This window comes from Aquarana catesbeiana, linkage group LG02 (assembly GCF_042186555.1).
Source record: "Aquarana catesbeiana isolate 2022-GZ linkage group LG02, ASM4218655v1, whole genome shotgun sequence".
Lineage (NCBI taxonomy): Eukaryota > Metazoa > Chordata > Amphibia > Anura > Ranidae > Aquarana > Aquarana catesbeiana.
Genome location: NC_133325.1, coordinates 802,825,890 through 802,847,283, shown reverse-complemented (window position 1 = coordinate 802,847,283; position 21,394 = coordinate 802,825,890).

The following is a 21,394-nucleotide window of genomic DNA, read 5'->3' as shown; positions in this document are numbered from 1 at the left end:
TCCAGTTCACCAGGGTCTGGATACATTTCAATCTATGTGTAGCCTTCCCTGTAAGACAGAAGCCAATCATTCGATCAGCTTCTCTTGGACAGGACTACTGAAAACCTTGTTCTTGCAGCCAATCAGCTGCAGCACTAATCAGTGTATTCTGCCGGACCGGTGGAGAGTCCCCGCTGTCAGAATATGATGTCCCAGCAAGGGGGGGATTCCTGCATCCATATCACTTATGTAGATGCAAGAACCCGTCAGCTAGTGATCTGAATAGAAAAACCTGTGCACATGTACCAACTTAAAGCAGTTGTAAACCGCAGCAGTGAAAAAAAAAACTTTCCTCTGTAAGGCAATTGCATAATGTGCTAGTATGCATCACATACTGGCACATTATGAAATACTCACCTTACAGCGAAGCCCTCTGTCAGGGCGTACATCTTCCCCGGTCTTCCTTCCAGGTTCACGGGCTCCAGTTGTATGAGTGGCCAGAGCTGCAATGATGTCACTCCCGCACATGCAGAGAGAATTTCTGAGGTGGTGAGGAGGGGTTGTATCTCCTCCACACAACCTGCTTTAACCCCTTAAATGCCACTTTGCATGGGTCGCGGTCAATGGGTGCTACACCTGCTGAAAGCAAAAGGGAGTACAATTGCAGCTGTGGTATGTGAACATGCCCAGCTGCTGCCTCTAAAGCTAAAAGATGGTAGTGGATGAGGGGCAGTAAAAGCACAGCTCAACAGCAGGGTTCTAGTGTGAACAATTAATACATTTTAAAAAATTTCTTTTTTTTTACATTTGATAAGTGTTTAATTAAAACATGTTTTAATACATTTTAAAATGTTTGTTTACATTTATTTATAAAAGCACACGCATGTGTGTTTGAGCCTTGGGGTGCACACCCTAATGCAATAGGCCGTGTACGCCTATGCAAACAATACCATTTCTGATGAAAATTTAAAACGAGTCACAATTTTGTGTGTTTTTTATTATTTCCAAATAATCATAATTTGAGCCCCAAAAATGTGATATGTGTACCAACATCAGAAATCAAAATGTAATTCCCCAAAATTTGAGGGTAACATCACTATTCTACACTCACCCACAAAGAACCACCAAATATCACAGAATAAATCAAGAAGAATAACTCTTGAGTAGGGATGAGCTTCGTGTTCGAGTCAAACCCATGTTCGACTCGAACATCGGCTGTTCGATCATTCGTTGAATAGCGAACGATATGGGCCGTTCGCGCCAAATTCGTGTGGCACGTGACGGCCCATAATTCACTTTGCATCGCAGTGCATTGCTGGCTGATGATTGGCCAAGCATGCACTATGACCCGCATGCCTGGCTAATCACAGCGCTGTCGGTAGAGAGAGCTGTAATTGGCAAAAGCCACGGTGGCTTTGGCCAATTATGGCTCAGGGAGTTTAGAACATGCCCCACACTATATAAGGCCGCCTGCGTGGCGGCCCTGTGTAGTGTGTTCCGGCGTGCTTAGAGAGAGACAGAGAGACAGTGTCATTTCATTTGAGTTAGCTAGATTAGGCAGGACAGTAAGTGAGTTAGCTGCACTTAAAGTGTATTGTGTATATATATGCATCCCAGGTGTTGTAAAAAAAAATATATATATATATATATATATATATATATACTGTATTCAGTTTAGCTAGATCCGTTCCTGTTATCTTCCTACTGACAGGCAGGCTTGTTATAGTATTTACAGCTACCTGAAGAAAATTGCTGGTGTTTTCTTGATCCTATTAGTACCACAGTCAGGCAGCTAGACTATTTACAGTTAGTGCAGTGCATCCTCCTCGCAGTGTTCAGTTAAAGCTACAAGTTAGTTTAGTGTGACCTCTGCACAGTGTTCAGCTAAAGCTACAAGTTAGTGTAGTGCTTCCTCTTCACAGTGTTCAGCTAAAGCTACAAGTTAGTGTAGTGCGACCTCTGCACAGTGTTCAGCTAAAGCTACAAGTTAGTGTAGTGCATCCTAACAGTGTTCAGCTAAAACTACAAGTTAGTGTAGTGAGACCTCTGCACAGGGTTCAGCTAAAGCTAAATGTTAGTTTAGTGAGACCTCTGCAGTGTTCAGCTAAAGCTACAAGTTAGTGTAGTGCGTCCTCCTCACAGTGTTTAGCTAAACATACAAGTTATTTTTTGCGAGCTCTGCACAGTGTTCAGCTAAAGCAACCTGTAGAAGGTTGGTGGTGTTTTACTGATCCTATCACTACCGCAGGCAGCTAAATAAGCTACAAGTTATTTTTTGGCGAGCTCTGCGCAGTGTTCACCTAAAGCTACCTGTAGAAGGTTGGTGGTGTTTTCCTGATCCTATCACTACCGCAGGCAGCTAAATAAGCTACAAGTTAGTGTAGTGCGAGCTCTGCACAGTGTTCACCTAAAGCTACCTGTAGAAGGTTGGTGGTGTTTTCCTGATCCTATCACTACTGCAGGCAGCTAAATAAGCTACAAGTTAGTGTAGTGCGAGCTCTGCACAGTGTTCACCTAAAGCTACCTGTAGAAGGTTGGTGGTGTTTTGCTGATCCTATCACTACCGCAGGCAGCTAAATAAGCTACAATTAGTTTTTTTGCGAGCTCTGCACAGTGTTCACCTAAAGCTACCTGTAGAATGTTGGTGTGTTTTGCTGATCCTATCACTACCGCAGGCAGCTAAATAAGCTACAAGTTATTTTTTGGCAAGCTCTGCACAGTGTTCACCTAAAGCTACCTGTAGAAGGTTGGTGGTGTTTTCCTGATCCTATCACTACCGCAGGCAGCTAAATAAGCTACAAGTATGTCTGGAAGGCCAACAAGGAGAAGCAGTCACAAGCCAATAAAAGAGGGCAAGCAGGCTCTGTGTCTAGAGGCAACAGTGCTGGTCGTGGACACGGTGCATCCTCATCAGCACGTGGCCGTGGGACACGCTTGGCCTTTTTTTTCGGCAGCTGGCCGCAACATGCGGAAGACTTGGTCGAGTGGATGACCAAACCGTCCTCATCCTCCTCATCCTCTCTCACCCATGCTCAGGGTACTTTGTCTGGCAAAGCACCTGCCAACGCGGCCTCTTCCTTCGGCTCAATGTCATCAGTGACTCCTTACCTAGCCCCACCATGTCCTCCTGAGGAGTCCCTCAAACTGTTTGACCACAGTGTTGGGTACATGCTCCAGGATGCTCTGATGATGATACTGAGCTAGATGAAGGCAGTAACGTGAGCATGGACAGAGGGGGTGCCCAAGAAGGACAGCAATCTGGCAGTCATGCTCCCCCTGCTGCAGCATACTGCCAGGTTTGCTCCAGTGATGAGGAGGGAGGGGATGATGAGGTCACTGACTCAACGTGGGTGCCTGATAGGAGAGAGGAGGAGGAGGCACATCAACAACGAGGCAGGATGCCCTCCAGGGGCCAGCCTAAGGGCAGCACACTCAGGGCCGGATTTCCCACAAGGCCACCGAGGCCAGGCCTCGGGGCGGCAGCGGTACAGGGGCGGCCCGGTGCCGCTCCTGCAATGACTTCTCGGCCGCCCCCCACACTAACCTAGCAGCATGCAGCGCACCCGGGCACCAGAGAGGTGGGGGCGCTGAAGCGCTAGAGTGCTCCTCTCCCTCCTCCTACTCTCTGTGTCCAGACGCGGCTCCCTCCGCTCACACCGCCGCCGCTGCTGTTTTTTTCGAGGCTTCAGCCCGTCCCCCCTCCTTCCTCCTGTCAGAGAAGGAGAGCAGCCGCCGGAGATCGGAGCGGCTGGTCTCTGTGCGGGGGGCGGGGGGGGGCGCGTGTTCTCTTGTGTCTCTCACTCCCGCCCAAGCCTGTCTCCATCTGTTCCATCTGTTCACTTATGGAGGGGGAGTTGTCCTGGGAGGGGGGGTTGTCCTGGGGCTCTGTACTAGTGAAGGGGGGGTTGTCCTGGGGCTCTGTTCTAGTGAAGGGGGGGCTGTCCTGGGGCTCTGTACTAGTGAAGGGGGGTTTTTTTTCTGGGGGGGGTTGTACTAATGAAGGGGGGGTCTGTACTAATGAAGGGAGGGGTGGTTTGTCCTTGGGGGGTCTGTGCTAATGGAGGGGGTGGGGGTTGACCTGGGGGGGGTTTGTACTAATGGAGGGGGGTTGACCTGGGGGGGTTTGTACTAATGGATGGAGGTTGTCCTGGGGGGTATGTACTAATGGAGGGGGGTTGTCCTGGGGGGTTTGTACTAATGGAGGGGGGTTGTCCTGGGGGGTTTGTACTAATGGAGGGGCGTTTGTCCTGGGGGGTCTGTACTAATGAAGGGAGGGGGGTTTGTCCTGGGGGGGGTCTGTACTAATGAAGGGAGGGGGGTTTGTCCTGGGGGGGGGTCTGTGCTAATGGAGGGGGTGGGGGTTGACCTGGGGGGGTTTGTACTAATGGAGAGGGGGTTTTCCTGGGGGGGTTGTACTAATGGAGGGGGGTTGTCCTGGGGGGGGTTTGTACTAATGGAGGGGGGGTTGACCTGGGGGGGGTTGTACTAATGGAGGGGGGTTGTCCTGGGGGGTATGTACTAATGGAGGGGGGGTTGTCCTGGGGGGTATGTACTAATGGAGGGGGGTTGTCCTGGGGGGTTTGTACTAATGGAGGGGCGTTTGTCCTGGGGGGTCTGTACTAATGAAGGGAGGGGGGTTTGTCCTTGGGGGGTCTGTACTAATGAAGGGAGGGGAGTTTGTCCTGGGGGGGTCTGTACTAATGAAGGGAAGGGGGTTTGTCCTGGGGGTCTGTACTAATGAAGGGAGGGGGGTTTGTCCTGGGGGGGTCTGTACTAATGAAGGGAGGGGGGTTTGTCCTAGGGGGGTCTGTACTAAGGGATGGGGGTTTGTCCTGGGGGATCTGTACTAATGAAGGGAGGGGGGTTTGTCCTGGTGGGGGTCTGTACTAATGGATGGGGGTTTGTCCTGGGGGGGGTCTGTACTAATGGAGGGGGGTGGTTTGTCCTGGGGGGGTCTACACCCAGGAAAGTACACCCAGGACTCCAGAGGGAGAGGGCAGTGCTGAGGGAACACCATCAGAGAGAGAACCCTGCTGCCCTGCGCCACCAGAGGGAAAGCCACACAGCCTGGTGCCATCCCTGGCAGAGAAAGGAATGGAGTCATTGCAGGAATACAGATCTGGGTGCTACCCAGCGGAGTCGCCACGGGCAATTCAGAGTGAGCTGACTCCTGATCAGAGGAACCGTTGCTGTATCGCTGGGTCAGGTGAGAGGGCCTATCGGCCATTATCTACTAATGTCCATAGGAACTGCAGTCTCTGACCGTCTCCTGTATCATGTCTGCAATCTCTGACCATCTCCTGTACTATGATTGCAGTCTCTGACCATCTCTTGTATCATGTCTGCAGTCTTTGACCGTATCATGTCTGGGGGCTCTTTCTGGTGGTGTGTGTGTGTGTGTGTGTGTGTGTGTGTGTGTGGGGTGGGCGGCATTGAAGGGCCCGGCCTTGGGGCGGCAAAGGGAGTAAATCCGGGCCTGAGCACACTGACTGCATCACACCCCAAAGCTCCGCATGTGCAGGGCGCTGCAGTCTCTGAGCGTTATTCAAAAAGTTCTTTGGTGTGGGCCTTTTTTGAGACGAGTGCATCAGATCGCACTGCTGCTATTTGTAACATATGTTTCAAGCATATCTCGTGTGGCCAAAACATCTCCCGCTTAGGCACCACATGCTTGACCAGACATATGTTGACCTGCCATGCAGTTTGTTGGCAAGCGTATCTAAAAGACCCACATCAAAGAACAAAGAGGACATCTCCTTGCTCCTCATCAGCTGAGATCTCCAACCCCACTATAACTTCAGTCCTCTCTGAGACCTGCACTGAGAGGAATGAAGGTGTAGAATTAGGTGTGTCACAGCCAAGTACTTGTGGGCAATCTGCTTTCGATACACCGACGTCAGATTGTACCAGGCAAATTTCCCTGCCCTAGCTGCTGCACCGCCAAAAGAAGTTTGCTCCCAGCCATCCACATGCCCAGCGGTTGAATGCTAGCTTGGCAAAATTGCTAGCACTTCAACTGCTGCCTTTTCAGTTTATAGACTCTGCCCCCTTCCATGAGTTTGTGGAATGTGCGGTTCCTCAGTGGCAGGTACCCAAACGCCACTCTTTCTCATGGAAGGCAATTCCGGCTCTCTACCGGCATGTGGAAGGCAATGTCCATGCCTTGACGGACAGGTCGGTCAGCGGTAAGGTGCATATTACCGCTGACTCATGGTCCAGGAGGCATGGACAGGGACGTTACCTAAGTTTCACCGCACATTGGGTGACTCTGCTGGCAGCTGGGAAGGATGCAGGACAAGGTGCAGTAGTGTTGGAGGTTGAGTCCACCACCACACCTCCAAAATGCCACTACTCTCTTCCACCCCCTCCTCTTCTTCTTCCTCCATGGCCTCTTCCTGTGCTTTGTCCTCAGAACCAGCGGTGCTCCGTAGGCGTTCAAGGGGCTACGCAAGTACGCAGGCCAAAAGATGCTATGTGGTGCCTGAGCTGGTATGCTTGGGGGGACAGGAGCCACACTAGGGCAAAGGTTCTGTCAGTTCTGCAGGGGTAGGTTCAGAGGTGGTTGACGCCACGCCAACTTAAGGCAGGAATGGTGGTTTGCAACAATGGCACCAACCTCCTCTCTGCCCTCCGACAGGGACAAATGACCCATGTGCCCTGTTTGGCTCACGTCCTTAACTTGGTGGTGCAGCAGTTCTTGGGCAGGTACCCGGGCTTACAGGATGTCCTGAGGCAGGCAAGGAAAGTCTGTGTGTATTTCCACCGGTCATATAAAGCCAGTGCTCGGCTGGTGGACCTCCAAAAGGAGTTTAACCTGCCCAAGAACCGCCTAATCTGTGACATGCCCACCAGGTGGAACTCAACGTAGGCCATGCTGCAGCAGCTGCACACTTAGCAGAGGGCCATCAATAAGTACCTGTGCGACTATGGCACCAGGACAGGGTCAGGGGAGCTTGTTTTTTTTCCCCACGCCAGTGGGCCATGATCAGGGATGCATGCGCTGTCCTGTCACCATTTGAGGTGGCCACGAGGATGGTGAGCAGTGACAGTGCATGCATCAGTGACACTGTCCCCCTCATCCACCTGTTGGAGCACACACTGCCTGGAATAATGGACAGGGCACTTGAGGCAGAACAGAGGCAGGAAGAGGAGGACTTCCTTAGCTCCCAAGGCCCCCTTTATCCAGACAGTGTTCCTGCGTGCCCGCCGATCACACAGGAAGAGGACGAGGAGGAGGGTTGTGTCAGTATGGAGGTGGAGCCTGGCACTTAGCATCAGCAGCAGTCTTTAAGGGATCAGTCCCAAGAAACACATGGACTTGTACGTGGCTGGGAGGAGGTGGCTGTGGACCATGTCATCCTTAGTGACCCAGAGGACTCCGGACCGAATGCCTCAGCAAACCTACGCTGCATGGCCTCCCTGATCCTGCAAAGCCTGCGTAAGGATCCTCGTATTCATGGTATCAAGGAGAAGAACCAATACTGGCTGGCAACCCTCCTTGATCCACGTTACATAGTTACATAGTTACATAGTAGGTGAGGTTGAAAAAAGACACACGTCCATCAAGTCCAACCTATGTGTGTGATTATGTGTCAGTATTACCTTACATATCCCTGTATGTTACGGTCATTCAGGTGATTATCTAATAGTTTCTTGAAGCTATCAATGCTCCCCGCTGAGACCACCGCCTGTGGAAGGGAATTCCACATCCTTACCGCTCTTACAGTAAAGAATCCTCTACGTAGTTTAAGGTTAAACCTCTTTTCTTATAATTGTAATGAGTGGCCCCGAGTCTTATTAAACCCTCTTCTGTGAAAAAGTTTTATCCCTATTGTGGGGTCACCAGTACAGTATTTGTAAATTGAAATCATATCCCCTCTCAAGCGTCTCTTCTCCAGAGAGAATAAGTTCAACGCTCGCAACCTTTCCTCATAACTAAGATCCTCCAGACCCTTTATTAGCTTTGTTGCCCTTCTTTGTACTCGCTCCATTTCCAGTACATCCTTCCTGAGGACTGGTGCCCAGAACTGGACAGCATACTCCAGGTGCGGCCGGACCAGAGTCTTGTAGAGCGGGAGAATTATTGTTTTATCTCTGGAGGTGATCCCCCTTTTAATACATGCCAATATTCTGTTTGCCTTATTAGCAGCAGCTTGGCATTGCATGCCATTGCTGAGCCTATCATCTACTAGGACCCCCAGGTCCTTTTCCATCCTAGATTCCCCCAGAGGTTCTCCCCCCAGTGTATAGATTGCATTCATATTTTTGCCACCCAAATGCATTATTTTACATTTTTCTACATTGAACCTCATTTGCCATGTAGTCGCCCACCCCATTAATTTGTCCAGGTCTTTTTGCAAGGTTTCCACATCCTGGTTGCGGACCTTATCTTGCCGTTGCAGAGGGAGCAGAGGATGAAACATCTTCGGGAGGCCTTGCAGAAAGGTCTGTGCAACGCGTTCCCAGAGACTGGGAGGTTACAAACTCCTGTTTCTGGACAACGTGTTGCTGAGGCTTCGGTCAGTCAAAGAAGGAGCGGTGGAGAAGGTGGCTGTCTGACCGATGCATTCAGACAATTTTTTAGTCCGCACCCCCAAGGTATGACTGGTTCCAGCAACCATCGCCAGCGTCTGTTTTGCATGGTGCCTAAGGGCAAGATCTGACTTGGACACCTTTCTCACAAAAATCCTCTGGGTTACTGGGTCTTGAGGATGGATAACTGGCACAGTATGCAATTGAGCTACTGGCCTGTCCTGCATCCAGCGTTCTTTCGGAAAGCACATTCAGTGCTGCTGAAGGCTTTGTAACCAATCACAGGGAGCGTCTGTCCACTGACTCGGTCGATCGACTGACCTTCCTAAAAATGAATCAGTCTTGGATCACCACCAGCTACCAAGCACCTGATACTGATGTAACCGAATCATTTTTTTTGAAATCTCAGATCCCTTCAAAGACTGCCTATGCTGATGCTGAGTGACTATCCTGAGTAATTATCCTCTTCCTCAATGATCACGCTGATAGCTTGTAAGAACATTTTTGGTTCTGGGCACCGCCACCAGTGCCTAAGGCCCAATTTTTCAGCCCCTGTTTAACAGGGGTGTGTAATTACAATTTTTGATGCAATACTTTGCAGCAGGGCTCGTTCCTGCGCTCCAACTAGAGTATCTGTGAGGGGTTGCAGTGTTGTGGCACCAGCACCAGTGCCTAAGGCCCAATTTTTCAGCCCCTGTTCAACAGGGGCATGCAATTACAATTCTTGATCTAATATTTCACAGCAGGGCCCATTTCTGTGCCCACCAAGAGCGAGTGAGGACTTAGAGTGTTGTGGCACCAGCACCACCACCACCACCAAAGGCCCAATTTTTCTGCCCCTGTTCAACAGGGGCATGTAATTACAATTCTTGATCTAATATTTCACAGCAGGGCCCTGTGAGGGCTTACAGTGTTGTGGCCACAACAACACCTAAGGCCCAAATTTCTGCTGAGTATATAGGGCAGGCCCCTACTTTCAAACATCCAACTTACAAATGACTCCTACTTGCAAACGGAAGGAGACAACAGGAAGTGAGATGAAATCTACCCCATAGGAAGGGAAATTCTCTCCTGTAAGAGTTAATATGGGAAAAACATTTCTCCTTTCCACTGATGCTTTATCACCAATCCTTGTTTCACAAAAAAACCCACATTTTCAAAACACATTTGTCATTGGGACAAAATGTGAGGTTCAATCTTCTGAAGAGGAGCACAGACAGCAAAACAAATGTCACAGGGGTGATAACCCTTCCCTATGTTTTCCAAAAAGCTTAAAAAAGATTTTTTTGGCTGGAGCTAAACACGTTAAAAATGTACCCGTTCAAAATTACAAACAGATTCTACTTAACAGCAAACCTACAGTCCCTGTCTTGTTTGCACCACCTGTATACTGCTGTTCAGAGTACAGAGCCTGTATACTGCTGTTTCCTTTTTTAATTTCGGTGCGGGGTTCCCCTTACTATCCATACAGGACCCAAAGGGTGTTGTAATGGACTGGGGGGTACCCATGCCATTTGTCTCACTGATTTTTTATCCATATTGCCAGGACCCGACATTACATTAAAGCCACAAGCAGTTTTAAATGACTTTTTTCCTTTAAAAATTACATTTTGTGCAGCGACTGTTCTAATCACGGGAAACACGCACCACTTTACAGGCATACTATAGACACCCCCCAGGTACGATATTTTTCCCAGCCTGACAGACTGGCATCCATCGTCACAATCTTCCAAGTAACCGGCATAAAGGATTTTCCCTTCTGCAATTTCTTGGCTACCAACCACTAACTGAGGTTCTGACAAACTTCTGGGATCAGATAAATCAGTAAGTCCAAGGCTTGGATATTCTTGTTCCAAGCCGACAAGATCCTGTTTTGCAACAGTCTTGAATGAAATTGGGCATAGGGGAATGCTTCGAATGAAGCCACCATCTTCCCCAATAATCTCATGCATAGACGGATGGAAGGATTCTTCCTCGCCTTGATCAGCTGAACTAACTCTTTTACAGCACTGACTAGGGATGAGCCGAACACCCCCCTGTTCGGTACGCACCAGAACATGCGAACAGGAAAAAAGTTTGTTCGAACACGCGAACACCTTTAAAGTCTATGGGACACAAACATGAATAATCAAAAGTGCTAATTTTAAAGGCTTATATGCAAGTTATTGTCATAAGAAGTGTTTGGGGACCTGGGTCCTGCCCCAGGGGACATGGATCAATGCAAAAAAAAAAGTTTTAAAAATGGCATTTTTTTCAGGAGCAGTGATTTTAATAATGCTTAAAGTCAAACAATAAAAGTGTAATATCCCTTTAAATTTCGTAGCTGGGGGGTGTCTATAGTATGCCTGTAAAGGGGCACATGTTTCCCGTGTTTAGAACAGTCTGACAGCAAAATGACATTTCGAAGGAAAAAAGCCATTTAAAACTACTCGCGGCTATTAATGAATTGCCGGTCCAACAATACACATAGAAGTTCTTTGATAAAAATGGCATGGGAATTCCCCACAGGGGAACCCCGAACCAAAATTTAAAAAAAAAATGACGTGGGGGTCCCCCTAAATTCCACACCAGGCCCTTCAGGTCTGGTATGGATATTAAGGGGAACCCCGGTAAAAAAAAAAAAAAAAAATGACGTGGGGTCCCCCTAAATTCCTTACCAGACCCTTCAGGTTTGGTATGGATTTTAAGGGGAACCCCGCGCCAAAAAAAAAAAAAAAAAGGCGTGGGGTCCCCCCAAAAATCCATACCAGACCCTTATCCGAGCACACAACCTGGCAGGCCACAGGAAAAGAGGGGGGACGAGAGAGCGCCCCCCCCTCCTAAACTGTACCAGGCCACATGCCCTCAAGATTGGGAGGGTGCTTTGGGGTAGCCCCCCAAAACACCTTGTCCCCATGTTGATGAGGACAAGGGCCTCATCCCCACAACCCTGGCCGGTGGTTGTGGGGGTCTGCGGGCGAGGGGCTTATCAGAATCTGGAAGGGGACCCCCAGATCCCGCCCCCCCCTGTGTGAAATGGTAAGGGATACCCCTACCATTTCAATAAAAAACTGTCAAAAATGTTAAAAATGACAAGAGACAGTTTTTGACAATTCCTTTATTTAAATGCTTCTTCTTTCTTCTTTCTTCTATCTTCCTTCATCTTCTTCTTCTTCTTCTTCTGGTTCTTCTGGCTCTTCTGGTTCTTCCTCCAGCATTCTCGTCCAGCATCTCCTCTGCGGCGTCTTCTATCTTCTCCTCCTCGGGCCGCTCTGCACCCATGGCATGGGGGGAGACTCTCGCTCTTCTCTTCATCTTCTTCTCTTCTTCATCTTCTTCTTCATCTTCTTTTCTTCTCTTCTTCATTTTCTTCTCCGGGCCACTCCGCATCCATGCTGGCATGGAGGGAGGCTCCCGCTGTGTGATGGTGTCTCCTCGTCTGACGGTTCTTAAATAATGGGGGGTGGGGCCTCCCGGTGACCCCGCCCCCCTCTGACGCACGCTGACTTGACGGGACTTCCCTGTGACGTCACGGGGAATGCCACAGGGAAGTCCTGTCATGTCCCATGCGTCAGAGGGGGGCGGGGTCACCAGGTGGCCCAGCCCCCCGTTATTTAAGAACCGTCAGACGAGGAGACACCATCACACAGCGGGAGCCTCCCTCCATGCCAGCATGGATGCGGAGCGGCCGGAGAAGAAGATGAAGAAGAGAAGAAAAGAAGTAGATGAAGAAGAAGATGAAGAAGAGAAGAAGATGAAGAGAAGAGCGGGAGCCTCCCCCTATGCCATGGGTGCGGAGCGGCCCGAGGAGAACAAGATAGAAGACGCCGTGGAGGAGATGCTGGACGAGAACGTCGGAGGAAGAACTAGAAGAGCCAGAAGAACCAGAAGAAGAAGAAGATGAAGGAAGATAGAAGAAAGAAGAAGCATTTAAATAAAGGAACTGTCAAAAACTGTCTCTTGTTATTTTTAACATTTTTGACAGTTTTTTAGTGAAATGGTAGGAAAGTACCCCCTTACCATTTCACACGGGGGGGCGGGATCTGGGGGTCCCCTTGTTAAAGGGGGCTTCCAGATTCCAATAAGCCCCCAGCCCGCAGACCCCCACAACCACCAGCCAGGGTTGTGGGGATGAGGCCCTTGTCCTCATCAACATGGGAACAAGGTGTTTTGGGGGCTACCCCAAAGCACCCTCCCAATGTTGAGGGCATGTGGCCTGGTACGGTTCAGGAGGGGGGGCGCTCTCTCGTCCCCCCCTCTTTTCCTGCGGCCTGCCAGGTTGCATGCTCGGATAAGGGTCTGGTATGGATTTTTGGGGGGACCCCACACTGTTTTTTTTTTATTTTGGTGCGGGGTTCCCCTTAAAATCCATACCAGACCTGAAGGGTCTGGTATGGATTTTTAGAGGGACCCCCACGTCATTTTTTTTTAATTTTGGCAGGGGTTCCCCTTAATATCCATACCAGACCTGAAGGGCTTGGTATGGAATTTAGGGGGAGCCCCATGTCATTTTTTTTGTAAATTTTGGTTCGGGGTTCCCCTGTGGGGAATTCCCATGCCGTTTTTATCAATGAACTTCTATGTGTATTGTCGGACCGGCAATGCAATAGCCGCGAGTGGTTTTAAATGGCCTTTTTCCTTCCAAATGTCATTTTGTTGTCAGACTGTTCTAAACACGGGAAACATGCGCCCCTTTACAGGCACACTATAGACACCCCCCAGCTACAAAATTTAAAGGGATATTACACTTTTATTGTTTGACTTTAAGCATTATTAAAATCACTGCTCCTGAAAAAACGTACATTTTTAAAACTTTTTTTGCATTGATCCATGTCCCCTGGGGCAGGACCCAGGTCCCCAAACACTTTTTATGACAATACCATGCATATAAGCCTCTAAAATTAGCACTTTTGATTTCTCCCATAGACTTTTAAAGGGTGTTCCGCGGCATTCAAATTTGCCGCGAACACCCCAAATTGTTCGCTGTTCTGTGAACTTACGATCAGCCAATGTTCGAGTCGAACATGAGTTCAACTCGAACTCGAAGCTCATCCATAGCCCCATCATTGGTGTCAGTGGGAGAAATAGTGCCTCATCATTGGCGTCAGTGGGAGAAATAGTGCCCCATCATTGGTGTCAGTGGGAGAATTAGTGCCCCATCATTGGTGTCAGTGGGAGGAATAGTGTCTAGTATCAGTGGAAGGAAAAGTGCCCCAAGGGCCGGATAAAGGCAAGCAAAGGACCGCAGTTTGGAGGTCCCTGATCTAGGAGAAGGGTTTGGTATAGATGAAGGGAATGCCCGGCCTCTTTGTTTACAGACAGAATGAAGAGGCCAGGAGCTGTCATTTACTGGCAATGTAAAATATTTTCTTTGTAAATATCAGTGTTGCTGCTTTAGGTTGTATACATCATATAGATTGGCATGACATGTGAAGGACTTAACCCCCAGTCCTCTAAGCCACCCCTTAAACATAAACTCAATTCCCTCCAAATCCTCCCCACAAATGACGTGACAAGGTGTTGGAGTAAATAGCCTTGACTGCCTTTTATTAATAAAATAACATAATTAAATAAATAACATTTTAAATAACTTTTTAAATAACTTTTTAATAATAACCTTCTCAGTACTTATTGGGGTCTTGGAGGTGAACACACCCACAGGTCACTGCAAAAAACTTCGTAAAAAACTTTAGGCTTCCAGTCACAAACCCCAGACTGTGAGACGGTACACAACCTTCCCAGTGACCTAACTTTTACCCCTTCCTGGTTAACCCCTCTTAACCGGAAAGTACATAACAAAACCCATATTACATATGGGTACCAACCATGTTATATCTCCATAACATAAATCTCCTCCTCCTCACAGATCCAAACCAATGCCCAAGCTGACTCCATATACCCCTTTTACCATAAGTACACCAGGGAGGGTGGGTGTGAATCTTTCTCCCCGCTGCTCTCCACTGACGTCACTTCCCCCTTCTTCCACCTAATCTTCCCCCAGCGTAGCCTCCCCTGCTTCCGCCACTCCCCCTTTCTTAAAGGGGTAAAGCATACAATAGCGTGACTATGCAGTCCGCACATGTCATGCTGTCCCTACGCTGATCCCCTTCTATGCTCTGCTCCAGGAACTTCTTGACATGTGAAGGACTTAACCCCCAGTCCTCTAAGCCACCCCTCAAACATAAACTCAATTCCCTCCAAATCCTCCCCACAAATGACGTGACAAGGTGTTGGAGTAAATAGCCTTGATGGCCTTTTATTAATAAAATAACACAATTAAATAAATAACATTTTAAATAACTTTTTAATAATAACCTTCTCAGTACTTATTGGGGTCTTGGAGGGGAACACACCCACAGGTCACTGCGAAAAACTTTGTAAAAAACTTTAGGCCTCCAGTCACAAATCCCAGACTGTGAGACAGTACACAACCTTCCCAGTGACCTAACTTTTACCCCTTCCTGGTTAACCCCTCGTAACCGGAAGATACATAACAAAACCCATATTACATATGGGTACCAACCATGTTATATCTCCATAACATAAATCTCCTCCTCCTCACAGACCTAAACCACTGCCACCGCACGCAAGGGGTAAAACCTTACCCTTGTGCGCACCTCCAAACCCTCAATGCACGCTGTACCCCATCCTGTAAGCCCAACACCAAGAGGTCGGTACCCACTTCATTAAGGTGCACCCCATCACTCCTAAGGTACCTCCATGTATCCACCTCCAACTCCCTATGCCGTATGGTCACACCCCCATTCCGCATAATTAACCTGCTGATTTCCTTATTTACCTTTACTCGGGCCCTATCAACCTTTTTAGCAGACAAAGCCCACCGCCATGACGTCCTGTAAGCGTAAAAAATCGCATTTTATGTTGTGGATAAAATCCCTCATGGACCTAACCCTCATGTCATTTCCCCCCACATGAAGCACCAAAACATCTGGAGCCCTGTCCCAACGAGTGAACTTGTGGACTTCTGACCTTACCCTGTTCCAAAGCATACCCGTTAACCCGATCCATCTGACCCGAGCCTCCTGTCTTGGGATACCTATCTGCCTACCATTCGGCCGAACATCAGCTCGTTTGGCCCCCCAGAAAAGGAATGAGTGGCCCAAGAACCAAACCAGGGCCCCTGAGTCACCTGTAGAGCAAGATTGACAAACACAACAGTTAGTTCCCCCCAACCTTAAAGTCTAACCCCAAACTGAAACCCCCGTTAACAAGCCTGTAATAAATGTGGGCGGATATAAAGCTTGAATCTATCTGAGTCCCACCTACCAATGCGCTTCACTGCTTCAAAACTGAGACCAGCCCTAGCAGCCCCTGTAGCAGCACCTATACGGAAAGAGTGGGATGAGTAGCTTGTAGGGTCGTAGCCGGCTGCCGATAAACATTTTTTGAACACTGCTATAAATTGAAATTTTGACAAGGATGACCCATCTGCATGCATCAAGAATGAGCCCAATAATCTTGGAGGCATATCTATGAATGATACCACCGCTTTTACCAGACAAATGTGTGATTCCACAATCCGGAAAACCTCCAGTTGCACTCCCTTCCCGATCTGATCAGTTTTAGACCGTTTAATACATATTCTAACCAGATCATCCCACTGAAGCCCCCATTTTGCCCGCTTGGAGGGGCTAACCAGTTTGCTTACCCGTAACGTCCCAAAGAACGCTAATGGAAAAGCCGCGTGGAATAAAGCGCTTTCAAACTCTGAACTGCAAATGGATGATATATGTCAAAATAGACCGTGTAATCAAAAGACACCGGGCGCCGACCATCCCTCTTCCTATGCGCTTTCCTGTATCCTTTCACTGCTTGTTTCACCCAGAAGTCTTGTGTATGGTCTCGCAGCCCTTGTAACTTAAAAAGAAAGGCCAAACCTGCCAGTTTCTTATCGATGGCAGCTACCGAGATGCCCTGCTTAAATCCCATATTAATAAAATAAAGAATCGCATGAGGTACCTCCCGCAGGGTCGATTTCCAGCCTATGCAAGCATGCCAGCCAGTCTTGCCATACCTTGGAGTAAGCGTCCCAAGTGGCCTTACTCACGGAGTGTTGAATCCACCTTGCCGCGTCCCCAAGGCAACGTTCCACATCCAGTCAGGGCAAGTAACTCCCTGATGCTCTGCGTCTGGTGCCAACTACCAAAACCTGTCCCACTGAAAATGAGACAGTGCATCAGCTAAGGTGTTCTCAACCCCTGGTAAGAGTACAGCGTAGATGAAAACATTCAATTTCAAACAGCGCAATACTAAATACCTCAGCAACCTGACCACTGGCATGGACTTGGCTGACAAGAGGTTAATCACCTGGACAACACCTAAGTTGTCACAGTTGAGCAGCACTTTCAAGTTATCCATCCAGATTTCCATTGCCACCACAATTGGAAACAGTTCCAGGAGGACCAGGTTCTTCAAAAACCCAGCCTCCACCCAAGTAGGGGGCCAGCGAGCGGCACTCCAAGTTCTTTGAAAAACGGCCCCATAGCCCGTAGATCCTGCCGCGTCTGTGAATAAGTCAAGATCCCAGTTACTGATGGGACCTGACATCCAAAGAGCACGCCCGTTAAATGATTCCAGGAATTCATGCCATACCCACAAGTCCTCTCTATGGTCACTGTTAAGAGTCACAAAGTGAGTGGGGGTGGTGACCCCCGCAGTCGCTGCCGACAACCGCCGGCAAAAGACCCTACCCATGGGAATTATTCGGCAAGCAAAATTCAGCTTACCCAATAACGATTGTAGCTGCCTCAATTGCCCCTTGTGCTTACCAATGGTCCCACGCACTTCTGCCTTGAGAGTTTCTAGCTTGTCCGACGGCAGTCGGCACTCCATTCCCATGGAATCCACCTCAATTCCCAGAAAAATGATATTGGTCGTGGGGCCCTCCGTTTTGTCTGGCGCTAACGGGACCCCGAAACGCTCCGCTATGTGCTGTAACATCCCTAATAGGACTGCACAAACGTTAGAACCCGCTGGGCCAACACAAAGGAAATCGTCTAGATAGTGGATGACTGAATTGATCCCAGAAACGTCCCGTACCACCCATTCCAGAAACAAACTGAACGTTTCAAAGAAAGCGCATGAGATAGAACATCCCATCGGGAGGCAGCAATCCACGTAGTATGCCCCATTCCATGTGCAGCCTAGCAAGCAGAGACTTTCCGGGTGGACCGGCAAAAGCCGGAAAGCAGATTCAATATCCGCCTTTGACATAAATGACCCCCGCCGTAGCGACGGACCCATGATATTGCTGCATCAAAGGAAGTATACGTAACCACACACCTCCGGCGCAATCGAATCATTGACTGACCCACCCTTCGGAAAGGAAAGATGATGAATCAACCTGAATTTATTTGGCTCCTTCTTTGGAACTACTCCCAATGGGGATATCACCAATCCTGGAAGTGGGACTGAAGTAAAAGGGCCAGCCATGCACCCCAACTGTATTTATTTTTCTAATTTTTCCGCAACCACTGTCGGATGTGTGAGGGCCGAATGTAAATTCTCGCGAATCCTGATTCCAATAACTGAGCAGCATTTCGGTTGGGGTACCTACTGAGGAAAGGACGCATCCTTTCCACCCGCACCGGCGTCGTCCCTCTTATTCGCAGGCTCTCCGCCACACCCCTTCCCTCTTCTAAAACACTTTGACAGTGCGTGAGATCCCCCGCAACCGGAGCATTTGTGCTTGAATAGACAAACTTACAGGTGCCCTCATTAAACTGCCAACAGAAGCCCCATATCTTTTCGGTGGGTTGTCCTGGAGCTGTGGTACCTCCGACCCCTGCCTGAAAAAACTGGTTCGGGGCCCTCGCTGCAGTCATAAGCTTCATCCACAGGCTGATATCCTTATGATCCCAGCATAGTGAAGGTCATACAGCCATCCGTTGCCTAAACTGCTCGACGTATCGCAGCCATGCCACTCTGCCGTATATCTGGTGCGCCTCACTAATGGCATCTTAGTACACAAACAAGGCCGAGCAGTGCTCGGGGGACTTTTCCCCAACCACACTCGCCAAAATAGCGAACGCCTGCAGCTAATTGTCCCAGCTTCGATTGTTGGTGTAACCGAATTTCCACTAACCGCCACCATTGGTGCTGGCGTAGCCACTGCAGCTGCATCTTTTCCCTGTGGTGTAGCCCACGCCCTCGCTGGTGATGAACTGTCCCCCATGGTCAGCTCAAAGTGCTGTACTAAATCCTGCAAACCTGCCAATAAATCCTGCAGGCCTTCTCTTGCCTCCCTGGGTTGTTCTGCAGGTGGCCTAACCACACTAACCCCTGCTGAACTACCCCCTGGAGGAACCCCCTTTTCTGCCCTGCTCGAATACCTTTTCTAACAAAAGAAGAAATAGATAAAGTAGAGCTGCACTCACCAGGCTGCCCAGGACTGGGCCCACCAACCGCCACTCCGGAATCCACCGCTGACAAATTTCCCTGGTCCTCATCCCTCTCCGACCCAGACAGCTCCCCTTCTGATCTGTCGCTGACCTCCTCCGAACGAGCGAACGTTGGCTGCACTCCAGAGGTAATCGCTCTAGCTGCCGGGGGTCTGCGCTGTTGCTCTTGTCCCACTCTCTGAGTTGTAATGCCAGACCCGTGTCCTGCCCACCTGGATGGACTTCTGTGCCGCCAACCAGTCTGGGCATCTGTTGCTCTCCCTCTGCCTCTGCTCACCAACGACACTGCGCTCCTCACGGTCCGTCCTCTGCACGGCACAGGGCTGCTGGCCACCTCGGCCACCTGGCCAGCCACCCGATTGACTGATGACGAACTCTAGTCCGACTGGCTGCTCAAGGCAACCCGTGAATCACCGGCCATCTGCTCCTGACATCTGCAACAAGCTGAGGGGGGGAACCATGGGTTGCGCTGGTCTCCCCCATCCCTGCACTCCGGCCTCTCTGCTGTGTCCCCCTCGAGTCCCCTCTTCTGGCTCCCTAAACCTGCTGATCACTGGGGGTGGCTGGATCAATCCCCCTCTGGCCTGATGCTGTGGCCTCTGACCCCCAGGAGCTGAGTCAGGGCTGAATCACTCCGGCGTCCTGGAACGGAGCACACGTGGAGCCTCTGGGCCCCCCCGTTCATTGCCGCTCTGTCCTCTGTAAGGATGGCTGAGACCTGAGCCTGCAGCCAGTCTGCCCCTTGTGCTGCCACCACCGCTTGCAGCTGTTCCAACATCGCTGCCGATGAGATAGCCACCAATGCAGTAGAATCAGTGGAGCGATGGGAGCGTGTGTGAATCTTTCCCCCCGCTGCTCTCCACTGACGTCAATTCCCCCTTCTTCCACCTAATCTTCCCCCAGCATAGCCTCCCCTGCTTCTGCCACTCCCCCTTTCTTAAAGGGGAAAAGCATACAACAGCGTGACTGTGCAGTCCGCACATGTCATGCTGTCCCTACGCTGATCCCCTTCTATCCTCTGCTCTGGGACCTTCTGGACAGGCAGGGTCAGGGCCAGAGGCATTACTAGAACCTTCAGGGCACTGGTGCCAGAAACCATGCAGGGCCCCACTGACCCCTCCCCACCACCATTACATCACGGTCCGCAGCGTTCCCCTTTACATCACGGTCCGCAGCGTTCCCCTTTACATCAGAGTTTTCCCTTACATCATGGTCTGTAGCATTCCCCTTTACTTTAGAGTTCCCCCTGACATGAGGGTCTGCAGAGTTCCCCTTTTCATCAGAGTTCCCCTTTACATCACAGTCCACAAAGTTTTCTCTTACATCAGAGTCCACAGAGTTCCCCTTTACATCAGAATTTGCAGGGTTCCCACTTACAATGTATCCTGATGAAAAGGAGAACTCTGATGTAAAGAGGAATGCTACGGACCATGATGCAAGGGAGAATTCTGCAGACTATGGTGTAAAGGGAAACTTTGATGTAAAGTGGACTCTGGTCAACAGAGCCCCCCCTTACATCAGAGTCTACAGTGTTCCCATTTACATTATGGTCCACAGCACTCCCCTTTACATCAGAGTTCCCCTTTACATCATGGTCCGCAGAGTTCTTCCTTGCACTGTAAGGGGGAATCCTGCAGACTTTAATATAAAGTGGATGATGTAGAGGGGGGGCTCTGGTGACCACATTAACCCCCTTTAGACTCTGTGTGGCCCAGCTGGAGCTGTCACACTTACCTCACCTCCATTATTTGGGTACAGGGCAGGCTCAGTCAGACAGACCTTGGCTTTTCTCCATCATCCTCTCTTCTCCCGGCGTTCCCACTCCTCCTCTTCATATCACCCACCCGTTCAGTGTAGTTGGTCATCTCTAGCACAAGTAACATTTGCCCCAATATAAGTGCTGTGTCCAATCACAGCTGATCCCATGTAAACAAATACCAGCATTTCCTTTCCTCAGCACTGTCACTGATTATCAGTGCAGCCCCATCAATGACAATCGGTGTCCATCAGTGCATCAATGACAATCGGTGTCCATCAGTGCAGAATATTAGTGCAGCATACCAGTGCCCATCAGTGCTGCCTATCAGTGCTCATCAGTGCCACCTTATCAGTGCAGCCTTATAAGTGCCCATCAGTGACTGCCCATCAGCACAGCTTATCAGTGGCATCAGTGCATTTGCCCCAATATTGTTGAAGACCAACTCTACTCTATGTATGTGGGCAGACTTCAACAAAATGGCACGGCAATAAAGACATCATCTTGTCAGTGGGGGAGGGGGTTTCAAGCTCCTGGTGATGGCGAGCTGAAGGAGAGATGTACCGTCCAGGCCGATGTCCGGAGTGCGGCTCTGCAGACTTTGCTTCAGTTTTCTGTAATCTGGTATTTCCTGTGTGCTGATCTAACCTCCTTCTTTATACAAATGTTACCATGCCCGCCCTGGCCCTTGAGCCTGTCCAAACCCGAGCACCATTTGGCCGTCTTG